General features: G+C 39.4%; 1 protein-coding gene and 1 non-coding gene across 10 annotated transcripts in view; both read left to right on the forward strand.

Annotated features, from left to right (window-relative positions):
• CTNNA2 (catenin alpha 2) overlaps positions 1 to 19,037 on the forward strand; it is a 1,100,619-nt gene that overhangs the window by 362,953 nt on the left and 718,629 nt on the right. The window lies entirely within an intron of this gene.
• LOC122216783 lies at positions 8,221 to 8,428 on the forward strand. The gene has a single exon (XR_006201113.1). It is a non-coding gene; the product is annotated as a small nucleolar RNA U3 (small nucleolar RNA).

The raw sequence follows: 19,037 nt of genomic DNA on the forward strand, positions 1-19,037 counted from the left end.
AAAAATACTCCCCCCCCCAATAATGGTGCAATCTAAGTATCAGAATGTGCTTGTGGGGCGCCTGGGTGGCTCAGTTGGTTGAGCGCCCGACTCAGGCTTATGATTCATGGGATTGAGCCCTGCATCAGGCTCTGTGCAGACAGCTGACAGCTTGGAGCCTGCTTTGGATTCTGTATTTGCTTTCTCCGCCCCCCACTCACACTGCTTGCTCACTCTCAAAACTAAACAAACACTAAAAAAAAAAAAAAAAAAAAAGAAGAATGTGCTTGCTATGCAGGTGCGGCTTCCAGACAGGTCCTGTCTTCTCCCTCTCTTACTAGTTTGCCTCTGCTACAGCTTTTCTTTGAAGAAATTCTGCAGCTGACATGCTTGTCTCCCAGGCCCATGCTTTTAGTATATTCTCTGAAAGGATGAGACACACACGTACATCTGTCTGAGGTGTCTTCCTGTCCTCTTCGTACTTCATGCTTAGCCTTCATCATACTTCTTAAGCTTATTCTGATTGCTGAGGGCCACTAAGCTGGTAATGACCATGGTGTTATTTTTTTTTTAAGTTTATTTATCTTGAGAGAGAGTGTGAGTGGGGGAGGAGCAGAGAGGGAGAGAGAGCATCCCAAGCAGGCTCTGTACCCAGAGTGGAGCCCCACGCAGGGCTAGATCTCAAGACCACGAGATCACAACCTGAGCAGATACCAAGAATTGGAGGCTTAACTGAGCCGCCTAGGAACCTCTTCTTGGTGTTATTTTCTTTTACGTTTCCTTCTCAGTTTTTGATGTATGTTTAGAAATTTAAAAATAAGCTTTCATGATCATATATTGTATATAATGTACACAATTTTTTCTACATAAGAAAAAGCTGTACTCTTTCCTCCTTTCATTTTTCTTTTGTTCTAAATACATCTTACAGCTTCATTCTTCCAGGAGATGCTTATGCATATTATTTGAAAGACCAAATGAATTCCTAGTTGGGAAGTTTGAACTAATTGCAGCGACTCCCTAAGATACTTTCTAAACCTAGCAAAACTGACCAGATTTGCACATAAGTTAAGAATCTTCTTTACCTGAAAACAAGTATTACTCTGAATAATTTCCATATATTGGTTTGAATGAATGATGCGAAGATTTTTAAATCCTCCATTTGCTCAAAATAGTCTTTTTGGCATAGCATTTAAACACAGAAGCATTGGGGCGCCTAGGTGGCTCAGTCAGTTAAGCGTCCAACTTCGGCTCAGGTCATGATCTAACGGTCTGTGAGTTCGAGCCCCGCGTTGGGCTCTGTGCTGACAGCTCAGAGCCTGGAGCCCATTTCAGAATCTGTGTCTCCCTCTCTCTCTGCTCCTCCCCTGTTCATGCTCTGTCTCTCTCTGTCTCAAAAATAAATAAACATTAAAAAAAAATTTAAAATAAACACAGAAGCATCATCAACCAGAAAAGTTTTTTAAGAAATTTCTTTCTTTCATTTTTTTTAAACAAAGATCTCTGACAGATGTGAAGAAAGATATCATTTGTGGATATCTGACGTAGATCTCCTAGGGTGAAAAAGGTAATGTGCTTGATCTGTTACTAGCCTCCTAAATGTGGCAGCCCTTTGGTCTGTGGATACAGGCTGGTTTTATTTTCACACTCTCTCAAGCCTCACATACCAGAATCACTTTTAAAATCTGGAGCAGCGAAATAAGCCGAAAGTGACACAAGGAAGATGCAGACTTAATACTAACATTCTAGGGGCGCCTGGGTGGCTCAGTCGGTTAAGTGTTCAACTTCAGCTCAGGTCATGACCTCACATTTTTCGAGTTTGAGTCCCACGTGGGGCCCTGTGCTGACAGCTCAGAGCCTGGAGCCTGCTTTGGGTTCTGTGTCTCCCTCTCTCTCTACCCCTCCCCTGCTCGTGCTTTGTCTCTGTCTCTCAAAGTAAATGAACGTTAAGGAAAAATTTAATACTAACACTCTAGCACCTAAGAAATCACTTCCCTGCAGTAGGTAAATTTGAAAAAAAAAATTGTAGTGAAAATACCCAATAAACCTGAATGTATGTTTTATGTGAATACATATGAGTATGAATTATAACATATATAAACTCACACCAGATGTTTATGGTTTTTCTTTGGCTTGTGATGACTGTTAAGAGTTTATTCACCTATATTTCTTCCCAAACTTTGACAAGTGATTCCTTAATTAAAAAATATATTTTACTTGAAAATATTGGAAACTGTTCACAGATATACTGCAAATATAAAAATAATGAATACCTCTATGTTCTTTAAGCTTCACCTGTTGTTAGTGTTTTACCCCATTTACTGTATTGTGTGTGTGTGTTCTCTCTTTCTCCTTCAGGCACACAGACTCCTTAATTGTCAAATGGGTAAAGTCAGCTTTAATATATATGCTTACACACATAACAGACACTCTTTCCCTAATTATTTCTACTAAAAATTACAGATTTATTTATTATTGAGAGACAAAAAGACATAGAGCATGAGACACAGGGGTAGAGAGACGGGGAGACACAGAATCTGAAGCAGGCTCCAGGCTCCGAGCTGTCATCACAGAGCCCGATGCGGGGCTCAAACTCACGAACTGTGAGATCATGACCTGAGCCGAAGTCGGTTGCCTAACCGACTGAGCCACCCAGGTGCCCCCAGAATTAGATTTTTTAAAAGGGTTGACACCAGCACACGTATTAATTTGCTAGTTTTGCCTGGTTCAAAGTGTTATTTGATGAAGGGCTGTGGGTACAACACAATCTTCCCAAATACGGTCTTTACACAGTAACATCCATAAAAAAAAAAAACTGTGTCGGGGTGCCTGGGTGGCTCAGTCGGTCTAAGCGTCAACTTCAGCTCAGGTCATGATCTCACAGTCCGTGGGTTTGAGCCCCACGTCAGGCTCTGTGCTGACAGCTCTGGGCCTGGAGCCTGCTTTGGATTCCGTGTCTCCATCTCTTTCTGCCCCTCCCCCGCTTGTGCTCTGTCTTCTCTCTCTGTCTCTCAAAAATAAATATTAAAAAATGTTTTTTAAAACTTGGGTCTTTGGAACTAGAAGGTTAGAGCAATCAGCTACCTAAGTTTGACTGACCTGAGTCAAGTTTGTTCCTGGTTGATCATGGTATAATATTGCATACTTGTTTTTAAGCATTTTATAAAGTTTAAGAAACATTTAAAAGGTGGGGGGAAAAGTGATGTTCAATTAGATGGTGTGAACAAAGAAAACTTAGGACATTTTCATAAGGCACTAAGTATTCTTGAGGAGTAAGAGGGAGTGAAACCTGCAGAATCTATCCATTTCTGAAGCTAATTCATCACAAAGGCTTTTTTGTTCTTGGTAGCTCCATAAAACTTCAGAGTTGGTAAAGACACTGGAGGTCATGTGGTTAACTTACCATAAGATAGAAAGTATGTACCTAACATCCCTCATAGGTGGACCTTCTGCCTTTGCAAGATATTATTGGGAGGAAATCACTGGGGGTAATTTCTTGTTGTATTTTACAGAAGCTCTAATATTTGAGAAATAAAGTTCCTTTTTACACCGAAATTTCCTAAGTAAATTTCCAAAGCACCTCATCTGTCCCCCCTTCGTTAGCCTTTATCACATTTTATGAGGGTCATAAATACAAGTCTCACTTGCAAGATAGGGCTGGGAAATCCTTGAGGAGAAAATTCTATTGCAGTCTCCTCCACCCAGTCATCTTTCACCCATGATGAGTAGTTAATAAATATTTTGGAGTACTTGATTCTGCCAGATCTTCCTGTCATACCTCGACAGTGGCCTAGCAAGTGGTTTTCTTTCCATCCTTCCAACCTTCTTCAGCCCATTTTCTCACATTGCTACTAACTTCTTTCTAAAAACCAGAAGTGTCCATGTTTCTCTTCTGCTCTGACAAGAAAATTTAAAATTCTTTCCAGTGTCCCCACACAATACGGGTAGATCAGCTGTTGTTCATGGGTCTGGAAGCAGAGGAAGCCATTAGTCTTGTGTTTCAAATGGGACTAACTTGGTTACCTCTCTGTCTTTCCTGGTGCTTGAGCAGGTCTCTAAGCCTTTGTGTCTCCATCGGTAAAATGGTTACCTAGGTTGGTTATTAGAATTAATGGCATCATCTACAAAAACATTTTGTAGACTGGTTGAGGCAAACACTAAAACATGAGTTAACCCAGGTGCTAGTGAGATACAGTTTTTATTAAATTTTTGCATTAAAAAATTTTTAACATTGAGTTCTTTTTGGAAAATGATCTACATTCAGTTCTTTGGTTAAAAGTTAGATACTGAGTTTCAAGGTTTGCTACTTGAACAAACTTTATATTATAAATTCAGTAGATATTGACAAATCTCCTGAAAGACTCTACAATATTAGATATTTATGGTCAAAGGTAAAGAACTGCATTCAAATTGCCACACACTTGAAAAAGCGAATTAAAGTTTTATTATTGGTGAAACCTATGCTAAAAAATAAGGTATAAAACTGGTGTGTACTTGTGTTAGACCCAAACACTTCAAATAGTTTCTCAAATCATGGCAAGTAACTTTGATTTACCATCTATTTCTTTTACTAATGCCAATAATGCTAATTCTGCACTTTGTTTGTTGTGGTCCTCTGAAGTCCATGGTGTTTTATTTATGATTGTGCATTTATAATTATGCAAATATGAATTGCACACAGATTAATTTTATCTGAGCAAAATTGTTATGTATGATAAAACAGTCATCCTTTAGTGACCACTCTTTATATTCCTATGTAAGGAGTAACTAACTTAAAATCAGTACCTGGAGGGTATCTGTGTGCAGGAATGGACTGGGGAAAAGTGGAGAGATCCTTTGGAATTCCTATGCAGTTTTCTATCTGTGTGCCATACTTAAGCTTTGCACAGCCTTGTAAATTACAGTAAGGAAAGGCTAATTTTCTCATCACTTAACTGCTGCCAGGCTGGAGCAGAATATTCTAGCAGATAAATAGCTGTGGCAAAACCACATACATTGTTAACAGTTTAAATTCATGTAGTACAGGCCTTACACAGGTGCCATGTGCAGAACAGATAAGTGGTGGGGAGAGCTGAGCCATTAATTTTTCCATTGAGATGTTGGCAAGGGTGAGGGGTGAGAGGCTATAGGGAAAAGCAAGAGGAGTCTCAGTGGCAGAAAGAACATAGCAATATCGATAAATTGAGAGAGACTAAAAGAAGAGACCAAAAGGAACTAACAATTAGTACTACACGCTGAGGTAAACAGACCTTATCCAGCCAACAAAGCTAACACAGCTGCCTTTCCTTAGCAGATTGCTGAAAAGTAATAAGACTTTTCCTGTCTTTCAAGCAACACCAACCCATGCCTTTCCACGTGGAGTTTTTCATGAACAGTTAAAAGAAGCAGCAGATGTCCAAGTTTTTCATGTGTTTTAATAATTCCTATCCTTTTGAATTGTGTCCCATTAAAGAAATTACTTTGTGGTAGCAGTTTCAGTTCTGGTACGTAACACTGCCTCACACTTAGTAAGCTCTCAAGAAATGTTTGTGAAATTAAGAATATGGATGAAGGAATGACAGTACCTGCTGGATAGCAGATGAGGCAAAGTGAGTCAGTCAGTTTGGCCAAAGGGTTGTAATTACTGTCAGAACTTACATTTAAGGAAGGAGAAAAGGTACTGATATAGGGAAAAGTTGTTGATAATAATTTAAAATGATACATAATAATTATAGCAATAGAATAATAGATCTTTGACCTTGCCATGTACTTTAGCAAGGTCAAAGGTTAGGTTAGAATCAATATATCTTTTATCTTGGAATCTTCGATTTTGGAGAGCTTAAAGTCATCAAGCCATCTGCCTTAGGAACCAGCCACTTGGGTAGGTTTAACTTTGGAGCTAACCCTTGTCATCCTAAAGCATCTCTTTCCACAGATGACTTCTTCCTTCAACATCCTGTTCCCTTGGACTTCCATGAATAACCTCATTTTGCTTCATTTTTTTCTTGCCTCTGACCATTATACCTCAGTATCCTTGGTTTTCTCTTCTTTCCTGCCACCTAAATAAGGCTTTTCCCTAGAGCTCTGTCCTTTGCCCCACCTGATTCCCACTAAACGGCCTCTTTTCTTGGAATCCCTTGTACCCCACATGTGTTTCTCTAGTACCAACCTCTCCCGAGCTCCAGACCTATGTCCGGCTGCATATGTGACATGTTAATTTGGATGACTTCAAGCATCTAAAAAAGTTCTCAGACTAAGTCTAGTTTTTTTGTTGTTTTTTTTTTATCTCTCATCAATGCTGAATTTTCTTGTATTTTTCTTTTAGCTAAAGGTACTGTCTTTTTTTTTTAATGTGATCATTCAATCCAGAAAATTGAGAGTCTTCTCCACTCTCCTCCTCAGTTTATCTTGAAATCCTCTGATTCAGTTCCTTTTACAACTCTTGCTTTGGCCTCACACCTTCATCTTTGACCACTGGCTAGTTCAGGCCCATGTATTTTGCCTGGATCATTGCGATAATTTCCTAACTGCTTGTCCTGCCCCCACTTCCCAACTTCTTCCCTTATATTCCATTATCTCTGACAGTCTGCCTTTGCAAAAATGCAAACAGGGTGCTTTGCATTATTTACCAGCAAAAATCCATCTTCAGGATAAACTTTAAAGTTCTTAGCATGGCATCAAATTATTTCAGTAGGCCCCTGACTACCTCTCTCATTTCCTATCCTACTTTTCTTTGCCTTCCATTCTATGTTCTGCTACAGTTGTTTGTTGTCAGATGTAGAGTGGCTATTTCATTTGTGTGCTGCCGCTTATGGTATTTTCTCTGTCTGAACTTCCTTCTCTTTTTAACCTAATATATTTATATTCATCCGTCTTTGACTAGCTTAGTTTTTGAAGCTTAATTCTCTAAACAATGAAACCACTGTTACTTTGATGTTAGTATTATACTTGGTGCATATTAATATTAAATATGTTACTATGTCTCTGGTTTCATGTTTCCAAATGTGAGCACGGGGAGATTAAAAGCCAGGTCTCATTTATATTTTCATCTGCACAGTTAGCACACAGACATGACATAAATTGTTTCTTGAATGGGTACTGAAATGAATATGCTCACTGTTTTGATCTTAGTGGCTATGATTTATCCGCTTAAAATTTCTTCTTAGCTTTCTGGACTATTGCCATATGCTATATTCTCTATAATAGATGTTCCATGTCTTCACAACCATTGTTATGTTCCAAAAGAAATTCATGATCTTCTGGGTTGGGTTAACCCTTTTCAGGTATCTGTTTTCTTGTGTTATAAAAAGAATCTATGTAATTGAACTTGTTGCCAGTAGATGTACATTAAAATACAGAGTTCACAAGAGTACATGACATTCTCATTAGACACAAAGAATATTTTTTGAGCCATGCTATGGTATTTGAAAAGCAATTAACATATTGCACATTATTCCTGTGAGACACAAACTGTTTCTTTCCCATTTTAATTTGCCTGTTTAAAAAAAGACAGAAAAAGATAGATGAGTTTACACTCAAGGTGTATGCCTTTCCCTTGTGGCCAATGAGCCAATTTCCTTTTCATATTTGCAGAATATTGATACAATTATTCTTTCATCAGACATGAAATTTGAGTGTATAACCAGTTTGTGGAAATCACCTAGTAATTTATTAGGTTGATAACAGCAATTAAGTCATAATTGCTTCTGAGAAATATAAATTGACTTTCTGTTTTAAATGGATAATTTAACATTCCAAACCACAGACCTGTAGTGTAACTAATTTCTGGGATAAGAAGTTTGTTTCTCTTATTATTAAACTAAACAACAACAACAAAAAAATTCAACCTTTGATAATCCAGTAACGAATTACGCAGTTGCTGAATTCTTGGGTTCGTGTTATATCTTCATTCTTGTCCCTTGTTGCTAATTTTTTTTATTTTATTTAAAAAAATTTTTTTAAATATTTATTTATTTTTGAGAGAGTGAGAGAGCGAGAGCACAAGCAGGGGAGGCACAGAGAGAGATGGAGACACAGAATCTGAAGCAGGCTCCAGGCTCTGAGTTGTCAGCACAGAGCCCGATGCGGGGCTCAGACTCACAAACTGTGAGATCACGACCTGAGCTGAAGTCGGATGTCTAACCGACTGAGCCACCCAGGCGCCCCTAATCTTTTTTATATTTAAGGACATCACAGTGGAGGGAATTTTAGATAGAACTGGGACGTGTTGGTAGGACCATGGATTTTTCAATGATTGGAAATGTGAAGACTGTACTTTCAGGGATTGTTTCTAAAGTTTGTCACTAGAGAAGTTTCTCTAAGTGTGGAGTCCCTGAAAGCATGAGGAGGAGGAATAGTGTCCCTTCCTGTGAAGCTGACTCTGGGTGTTGTTTCTACAGCTGCCCTTGTCATTGATGATTGTTCCCTCCTCCTTTGGGGGACTAAGAGGAAAGTGGCCCGTTGTCTGAGTAGTTTCTCTAAAAAAAGAATTTATTTATTTATTTATTTATTTATTTATAAATGACAAGATCTAGCAGTGGCCTTGGGACACTGTTATTTTTTATTTTTATTTTTTTACCTTTATTTTTGAGACAGAGAGAGACAGAGCATGAACAGGGGAGGGTCAGAGAGAGGGAGACACAGAATCTGAAGCAGGCTCCAGGCTCTGAGCTGTCAGCACAGAGCCTGGGGTTGGGCTTGAACTCACAAACTATGAGATCATGACCTGAACTGAAGTCGGACGCTTAACCAACTGAGCCACCCAGGCGCCCCCTCTAAAAAAGAATTTAAATAAATAAATGTAAAAGACATTCTTTGCCCATAAACCATACAAAAATGCATAGCCAGGCCTAACTTGGCTCATAAGCCATTGCTAACTGACCCTGGTTTAATCAAACCTGCATGTGAGACTTTCAAGTATGTGACGTTGCTGCTCTCAGTAACACTCCCTTCTTCACATAAACCGTCTATACTTAGGTGCACACGTTGTGAATGCTTACTGGTGTAGCTTCTACCCTCTGGGAGTTCAGAAAAGCTCCTTTTTCAGATAAATCGGGATCAAGGATTTTACAGTGGCGGTTCACCAACCGGAGGATTTAGTGGCCTCAGCTAGTCTGCCTCACACTGACCACAGAAGTGACATTTGTCATCACAAGAGGTGATGTACCCCATGTCGGTAATTCTGAATCTCAAGCTCACTGAGCCACGTCAAATATCAGGGTAGACCAATAGGTGCTTCGCTGACTGAAGGGCCACCCACCTGGATTCATCTGCAAATACTAGGTTCACTATAGTGCCATGTAATGCTCCAGAGGCCTTTTGATAAAAGTAGGAAAAATGACATTTTTGTTTATGAACCCTAAATCATCTGTTAATGGGGATGGAGTGAGGCAGTCAGGGACTTCTGTGGCTGGATCCAGTGGTTTACGAGGGGAGTCCTGGGGGATGAAGTTTGAGAAGCAGGGACTGGTGTCAAATTGTTGAGAATCTTGAGGGCTGGGGTGGGGGGACCTTGAACATGAAGTAATCGTTGTGAGCTTGAATTTCTTTTGGCTATACTTGCTGAAAATGACATCCTGATTGGAGGAAAATTGTAACACATGGCTTAGTTATATAGGGGATTTTGACATATTTTCAAAGGAGATGATGGAAATAGAGAACCACCAGATGAGATTATAGCATCTTAAATTGTCAGATGGTTGGTGATTAGGTAGTTGGGGAGGCATTGACGATTTGGGGCCATTGGGGTAATATGATTCAACAGAATTTTGAGAGTGGTTTGTTGGGGGAAAAAGAGTTGCACAAGAAAAGAGACGAATGTGGAGTCTTGATGGTGGAATCAATGGGAGGTGATAGTGGTCTGAATAGGGAATGGAGAACATAATGACAATGGAAATATGCACTATTACATTAAGAAAGCTATTTCAAATGGCCTAATCGCTAATATTTATTAATTCTATATATCCTATACTCTTCGAGCTTTTTACATAAATTATTAGCAATCCTACAGTCTAGATACTGATACTGCTGCTAGTTCTATTTTTCAAATGAAGAAACCCTCATCATTTAAGCAGCCTCCTCAGCTAGAAGTTACAGCTAGCAGGAGTTGCGGTCAGGATTTGAATCCCCACCGTCTGACTCTGTACTGTTTAACCCCTGGCCTTAGATTCTCCTGATGCTTGATGTTTCAACAAAAGTCCCCGAGAGGATGTGGCTCCAAGTACAGGGGCTTTGGAGGCAGAGACTAGAGGTTTTCACTGTGTGGTCTTCAAGTCACTTACCCTGTTTGAGATGCCTTGCCTTTATTTTTGTAAAGTGAGATTTCCTCACTGATTCTGGTTTCTCGTTAGTGCACCAGGAGACTAGAGCAAGATTATGGGTTTCTGTTTGCCTCCTGATTCTGCTTTTCTTCCATAGAAATAAGGACATTAGGCTTTGGAGGGTGAGGAATTTGTTCTTAAACATGTTATGCTTGAGGTGATGGATGTCCTGAAGGCGATGTTCAGTGTGCAGCCAGCTGTAGGTATAAATAAGGGTCTGGGCCTCAAAGGGTCAGAACTGCACGTGGAACTTAAGTTCTCATTCACAAGCAGGTGGAGGCTAAGGCATGGAAAGCATTGAGCTCTCTAAGAAAGAGGTGTTGAGAGAACTTCTGAGGACAAGGAGCAGGACCTTGCAATATACCAGCTACTGGGGTAGAGTGAGGAAGAAGAAATGAGGAAGAAACAAGAGGAGGAGCCCTGAGAGGGGTATAAGGAGAACCACAGTAAAGCAGAGCTTGTTGAGCATAGGCGAGTCAACTTGAGGAGTGGATGGCAAATTGTGGTAAGTCCCACATGCAGGGCAGAAAGGATGAGAGCTGAATTAAAAAGATGGTTGGGGCACCTGGATGGCTCAGTCAGTCACCCTGCTCTTGATTTTGGCTCAGGTTGTGATCTCACAGTTTCTGGTATAGAGCCCCACATTGCCCAGTCTCTTTACTGGCATCACGGAGACTGCTTGGGATTCTCTCTCTCCTCTTTCAAAATAAATAAATAACCTTAAAACAAAAAAAGTTGACAATGTAGAGAGTTGAAGGAGAGAAAAGAGACTGTGACTGTATTTTCAGCAAGAGGGTAAAGTAAGTTTTCTTTTTTTGGCTCTCTAAATATTTGATTCAATTAAATGCATTTTGGACACTGGCTTTCCTGTCAGTCCATAAGGTAAAACTAAGGATGATTACCTTTGCCCTGCTTTACTGTGGTTAGTTGTCAACCACTGTTCTTGTCAGAACTTGAAACTATGGTCATGAAACGCCCACAGCAACTCAGCAACATTCACAGGTGGAATTAGGGAAAATGCAGCCAGCTTCCACTGGCCTACAACGTCAGGTAGGGACATCCCATAACTGGACTTTCACTCATTGTTTTTTGTGCATTAACTTTAGTAAATAACTCTGTCTTCCTAAATAATCAGTTTCTACTCTCAAATGAAATTCCTGTGCGCTTAGATTTCTCTTAAAAAAAAACATTAAATATCTAAGAATAAAACGTGCTGTATAATTATCAAGTCATTATCATTGTCATTTATTGCCGATTAAACTGAGCTGTTTAATTGCAAATAATATCTTAAGTAGATAAATGGAATAATTAGTTTATTTTTAAGTATATGCCTGAGAAGAAAGAGAGGAAATCGATAAGGTACTGTGCAATTTTAAAATTAAGTCAAATCTAAAACGGAGATTAGAGGTTTTTTGTTTGTTTGTTTTTGTAGCTTAATAAAACATAGATAATTAAAACTCAAAGTCCTTAATGTTTTCCATTCCAAATGTTACCTCAATTAGGCCAAGAGAAACTTTTCATGTAAAGATAGAAAGATTCTCATCAGGAGAACTTGGCACAGAATGAAAAGATGAAAATGTTTCTGTGTTAATTATTGATACACTATAGGGAGAATGAGTGTTCAACACTGAACGAATAACATGCTTTTGATTCAGAAACCCCAGTTAATTTATTAAAGTGGTCTTGATTTATGCTTTTATCTTAGACTTCAGTCTTTAAAAGAAGTATTTAAGGCACTTGGAGTCAGAATTATGATCATGCTTCATTGTCCATAGCTGGCTTTCATCCTCCATTGTCAGTGCTATGAAATTCCATTATTTTCTCTTTGTCAGTAGACATTTTAATGGGCAACTCAGAGACTGCCTTGGGGGTTACTAGTCAGATATTGTTAAGGGGATAACAGACCTCGTTTAGATAACACTGTAGTAAATAGTTAATAGGTATTGCCAGGATTTGCTCACTTGTTTTGTTTCTGATTGGATCAGTATTTCACAATAATTAATACAGCAATAACATTACATGTGTTAACACACCTTAATCCCACTAGGGCTCTCTGAGACCTTCTGTGATCTAGACCATTTCTAAGAGGCATGAAGCTGTAAACTAACCCAAAACTTGGGTTTCCCTAGGCACACTCAGTCTCTTCAAATTTCACCGAGGCTAAGGCCCTGTGGCCGCCAGACAAAACGGCCTTGTACTCTTTCAAAACAGAGGGAGTGTCGAATTTTAAACTAGGGAGACAGGGAGGGAGGAAGGAAGGAAGGAAGGAAGGGCTGTGGTAGAAGTGAAACAGGACCTGCCCAGTGATCCCGGAGACCAGGTGAACGACTTAAATCTGCAGAGGCAAATAGGAGAGTGAACGGAAGAAGGTACAGGGGAAAGGAAGTGAAGACAGGTACACATTGTTCTCTTTTCCTGGGAAAAGCTCAGAATAATTAAAGGAGACATAGTGCCTCACTTAACCATGCCTTGTTCTTGAGATTTCCTGATTAATTGCTTTAATTACTTCATATCAGAATGACTTCCTTCTTTAGAAGAATGAGTCTGACTGATGTTATCTTCCTTCTGATTTTTTTTTTAAGATCTTCAGAAAAGGAAAATGAATAACTGCACAAAGGCCTGTTGACTTTGTTTCCTACTTGTTTGATTCAGAATAGTTACGTTGTACAGCAGCTGGTGAGGGTCTGGTGTATATGAGGTAGAACAGCACAAGTTGTTATTTTTTTTTTTTGGTTGCTACCTTGAACTACGAAGGTAGTAAAAATCCCAGGACACATTTATCTTCCCGGGTTGTCACAGACAATTAAGAAAGCCACAGGATTTTCTCATACCACTAGCATTTGCTTTTTGCCTTTTCCATGTTTATAAGATTAGACTTGGGGCAATGAATCATTAAATCAGTACATAATTTATTTCATAAAATTGTTTTCTTTTTTGGAATTTTGAAAATTATGTATTTGAGATGACTAAGTTATTATCTAAAGGGTTTAACTGACATTGAGAGCCAGAAAATATGAAGAGCATAAGTAAAATTTTGTCCCACTTTTCAACAAGCAGTTTCTTGGTTCCTAAAGAAAAAAAAAAGTTTGACCTTTCTCATCTGGGCATTAAGAATCTTGGGAACTTAATATGTGGGTATAAAACCACTCCATTGGAGTTAGGTATATGCTACAGCCTTTCTTTTTCTTCCTTTTTTAATGTTTATTTTTAAGAGAGAGAGACACAGAGGACAAGCAGGGGAGGGGCAGAGAGGGGAGGACACAAAATCTGAAGCAGGCTCTAGGCTGACAGCAGCAAGTCCCATGCGGAGCTGAAACCATGAGGTCATGACCTGAGCCGAAGTCAGACACTTAACCCACTGAGCCACCCAGGTGCCCCTATGCTAGAGTCTTTCTTCTGGTGTAACTGTAGCTAAACACTTTACTGTTATGCTCCAGATTTTACTTGGTATGTCATGCTTGCTCAGTTATGGCTTTGAGTGCAATTAGATACAAATTCAGCTTAAAGATAGTTAATTCCTGGCCAAAGAAAGACTAAGATATATTTGTGTTTCACCTCTTGGTAGGACAAACATAATACATGCAGACTACTTTGAAACAGATGAGTAATTAGGAATAGGATGAACTAGCATTTGAGAGCTTTTATCCCTGGTAATCGTTGACTGTTTGCATACCTTCTTAAAGTGTATAAAACAACCATGTGCTACCCCCATTGAGTATCTGAGATGGAGAAGTGGTTATTTCATTAATTTCCTCATGGTGATTGGCATCATGCATGCCAAAGGATACATGAAAGAAACAATGTAATGCAGTGGCTAGATCATAGACTCTGGAGCTGTAGGGAATGTGTTGCAATTTCAGCTCTGCATTTTGCTCTGAGGCTGGACAATTACTTCCCTCCTTAAGCACATTACTTGCTTCCTCTAATGGACATCTAAGTGCATTTTTTCCCTTGTGTTTTGTTTTGCAATTCTTGTTATTGTAAATTGGGTCTTACCATCGGATATTCCTTGTATATATGAAGGCAGTTAATTTTGCATATTTATACAAGTGGCTTTATGAAAAAATTAATTTGTAGTGAGTTTTTGGTTGATTCTTATTTTTTTTCCAAGTTAATAGGTATAACATCTCCAAAAATTATTTTATCTTCTTCTTTCAACTTTAAAAAAAATTTTTTTAACGTTTATTCATTTTTTGATAGAGACAGAGCATGAGTGGGGGAGGGGCAGAGAGAGAGGGAGACACAGAATCCCAAGCAGGCTCCAGGCTCCAAACTGACAGCACAGAGCCTGATGTGGGGCCCAAATGCACGGACCGTGAGATCATGACCTGAGCCGGATTGGATGCCCAACCGACTGAGCCACCCAGGCACCCCTTCTTTCAACTTTTAATGCCCTTCTTTACCTTTCCTAATTGTGTTTTCTAGAACCTTCAGAAAGATATTAAATAATTTTTATAAATTTGCAATTTTTTTTGTTTTGTTTCAACATTAGTCAGATTGCTTCTATTATTTTACATTGAGTCTGTGGCTTTTGGATTAATGTATTTGTAAATATGTACAGCCCACAGATATGAACACCTAAACGCCTGGTTTATCACCAGTAACTTCTTAGCTTTCAAACTCAATGGGTATTTTCAGTCTTGATCTTACTTGCTCTCTTTGTAGACTTCCCTACTGTTTTCCCTTGTCAACTGTGCTCATGAAATCTCTGGGATCTAGTCAGAACTCTCTGGCCACTCTTAGTATCATTTGTGAGCTCCTTTTGTCTACTATACATTGAGGGCTTCCTGATGTTGTGTCTTGGACTCACTATTCATGCTGTTATTTTCCCTGGGGATATCGTATCCATTTTCATGGCTTCTGCTCCCGCCTTTGTTCTGATGGTCCTGCATCTCTATAGATGGCCCTTTTTCATACCCTTACAGCCAACTTTCCACCAGACTTTTCCACGTAAATGAAACACAGGCATGTTAAACCTACTCTTCTTCACCTGCTATCTTTTATGATTGTCAAGGTCAGCAAATGTTTTCTTAAAGGATCAGTCGTAAATATTCCAAGCTTTGTGGGCCACACAGTCTCTGTCCAAACGTTTCAGTTCTGCCATTGTAGTGTGAAAATGGCCAGTATGTAAACGAACAGGCCTGGTTGTGTTCTAATAAAACTTTATTTACAAAATAGGAAGCTGACATCCAGGATATAGCTTGCTGGCTCCTGCCCTGTGCATATTGCCATGCTATAAATTTAGGTTTTATCTTTGACAGTTTCTTCTTTATTCTCATAGGATGTATATCTTCAAATTTTGCAGGTTGAATTGTGTCCTGCAATATGTACTCTTCATCTGCATAAATACGATCTTGTACTCTCCCCATTTTTGGGGGGGGGGTTCTAAAGGCTTGGAAATTGCTCTGAAGAATTCTACTTTTAGTCCTGCCAAAGCTAATTCCCTAACTGCCAGAGGAAGCTTTCTAAAACCAACCAGGATTATATGACTCTCATGTTTCAAACTCTTGATGACTCTTCATTGTCTCAAGTAGGGTTGACAAAGTGAAAGCTTACTAACATGGCATAGAAGTCTCTCAGAATATGGCTGGGCTCTTTTCACAAACTCTGTCCCCTATTCCTATTTTGATCCATTCACATCTTTGGAGAAGCAAATGCCAAGGTAAGTGGGATCAGATACATAAGATTTTCCTGTGAAGGGTAAAGTGGGAGAGGACCAGCAGAATCAGCTGAGAGAGATTTTTGACTGCAGTGCAGGTCGAACACTTGTGCAAGGAGAGCAAGAAGAAACAGGTTTTGTAGGAAGAGCCTCAACACAGTTGTGACAATGTCTCAGGCCAGAGGAAAATCCAGAGCAGGAGCAGAGGTTGCCTGTTGGGCAAGTCCCCATCATGCAAAAGCGGCCTGATTGGGCTTGGCAATTGACAAAGGCTACCTGGGGTCAAGTGTGGCTTCTTATGAAATGGTGATGGATCTATAGGTCCACAGATGGAAGCAGTCCATTAACTGTGCTCACGTGGAAGTTTCTCTTAAAGGAGAACTGATTGGGGCACCTCCATGGCACCAAACCTGTGACTTCACACTTGACACTTCAGCTTCAATAAACCTCTTGTGATATTCTTCATATGCCATGATATCCTTCATCTCCATGCATTTGTTCCCAATTCCTGCCCCTGACTTTGCTTGGTCAAGTACTTTTCCTGCTTCAGGCCTCAGCTAAGGGATAATCTCCGGAAACACGTCTTTACCTCCCACCTCCCAAATTGCCATTACTCAGTGATCCCTCAGCATCATTGGTATGTTTTCCAAATTAGGATTGGTTGTGCATGCTTTTGGTTTTATTTTTGAGTGGACAGTAAACCTCTTGAAATAAAGAATTATTTAGTCTCTGTCTTCAGATATCCATACCAACTGATGCCAATTTTGGAATGAATGGTTGTACTCTCAGTTAGTTATTGGAGAAGGTGACCCACACGACACAAAAGAAAACAGTATGACAGATGATACTCATGCCATTATATTTGGTTTAGGAGAGTTGCATAGCTGACGTATGAAATATTTTTTTTTTTATGATTATGATTAATTAGAATCATTTCAGCCAATTGTGGGCAATCTGATATAGCAATGCTGGGCTTAAAGTCAAAAGACTTGTGTTCAAATCCTGAGGTCAAATCCTGAATGACCATGGCACAACATCCCTGGTGTCATTTTTTTCTCTTCCATTAGATAGAGATAGTAATATCAAGAGCACAGAATTGTAGACCTCTCAAACCATTTGTAATGTATACAGCCTCTTGCTTTACAAAGGTCTCTTGGCTGCCTCCTGTACCAGCCTGCATCAGGCATGACTCATTATCCCATGATTGTACTGAAACCGAGATCACATAACTCCCTGTAGAGAGAATGGACGATAGCTGTGATTCAAAAGCAGGTGTCTTCTAATAACGGTATGTGAAGTGAAGAAGGTATATGTATTATTCTGGGTACTGGTCTTAAACTGTATGGACTCCTAAATTATTTCAGGTTAAATTTTTTATAGAATTCAACAGTGGAAATAATGGGAGATCAATTATGTAATAGACCATTACTGCACTGACTTACTTGATGGAAGAATAGAATCCTAGCCTTCTTTGCTTGGGGATGAATTGTTGTGGCTGTTGTCTTTAAGCCTCTTCTTTCCAATTGCCACTCCTTAAACTGTAAGAATGAAACGATCATTTTCTAAAAGTAAAGATGTTAATAAAGAACACGATAAGTAAAACTCACAAAACACAAAATATTATGCAAGTCAAAAAAGCAGAATAAAAATAGAGGACATAGAAAGAAATTAAAGTCTCATTTTTAAAAAGAAAAAGATTAAGAAATGTAGGCCTGCCATTTTAAAATGAGCTAAAATGACAATATAAGATGGAACTAAGAGATCAAAAGGATAAAAAGATTGAATGAGCTTAAAGAATGCAAACAAAAGACTTAGACATTTAAAATGTAAAATCTCAGTGGATTAAAATAAGTCAGAATAGTAGGAAACAGTATAAAATTCTATCACAGGGGCGCACCTTTGTTTAAAGGCAGAGAGAAAGCCTTGGCCTTGCCCTTCTCTGGTGTTAGCATGTTACCAACTTAAAATACTCCGTGACCAGGAGAGTTTTGATCCAGAACGCTGCTATGCCCCTTCCCGCCAGAAGAGGGCAGCCGCACAGAGAGTCGAAGACAGGCTGTACTGATGCAGGAAAGAGGCTTTTTACATGTCTGAAATGACCCTGAAGTGTGCTAGCAGAGACACCTGCTAGGTGTTTAAGTCATTCCCAAACACTGCAGAAGCAAATATTTCTCCCTCTCTCAGCTTTGACATTCATTCTTTCTATTTCTTGATCAGGATTCAGTTCGAGGAGTTTTTTTTTTTTTTTCCTATTGCTTTAGCAACTATAAATAGAGTCTTTTCTTCTAGTCCTTAAGCCTCTGGATTCATTTGGCTGTGTGTGTGTGTGTGCGCGTGCATGTTTTATTTTTTAAAGCCTGTTTGAGATCTGGCCAGTTTTCTGAACACATACCCATCATCCACACAACCAACCCATGCGCCCTCCCTTACACCACACATCATCCCCCTCCGCCCATTACATACAGCATAAACCCACCCACTCAGAAACACACATAGGCAATGCACACACACCCATGCACACTTCCCTTTACCTTTATGCCTATTCTCTCCTGAGTGGCTTCTCCCTGGCAGCCCTTCCTGTCTATCGTTGCAATGCTTCCTATCTCCACCCCAGATACAGAAGAGAATATTGTACATTTACTGTTTCTTTTCCGGGGAGATTGTTTGAAACATTTTTCCCCTGTAATCTATAAATAATGAATAATTCCATTAGAAATGTGATGAACAGTGTAATTTTTATGCGGCGTTTTTCAAGCTCACTGCCTTGGTGCATTTACTCTCATGACAGCCTTGGGTCGTGGCAAGTGGGAAGATCATTCCGCTGACGTTTCCATGTTTGCTAAAGTGTGTTCCTGGGTTGTCCTAGGTAATGCATACATTGTAAACGGAACCCTCTCTTTGCTCAAACAGGTCTGAGGAATGCTGCTGTAAACTGACTCCTTTAATGCATAACTCCCCTAAAGCATGTCATGTGATAATTTCCTCTGAGCCTTGCAGTATTTTCAAAACATATTGGCCAGGGAAACCTTATTTTTTCATCAAAACATTACATCTCTAAGCTCAGTGTTCCATGGAAAATAATTTAGGAAGTAATGTTCTAATGA

The sequence above is a fragment of the Panthera leo genome, chromosome A3 (assembly GCF_018350215.1).
Source record: "Panthera leo isolate Ple1 chromosome A3, P.leo_Ple1_pat1.1, whole genome shotgun sequence".
Taxonomy (NCBI): Eukaryota; Metazoa; Chordata; class Mammalia; order Carnivora; family Felidae; genus Panthera; species Panthera leo.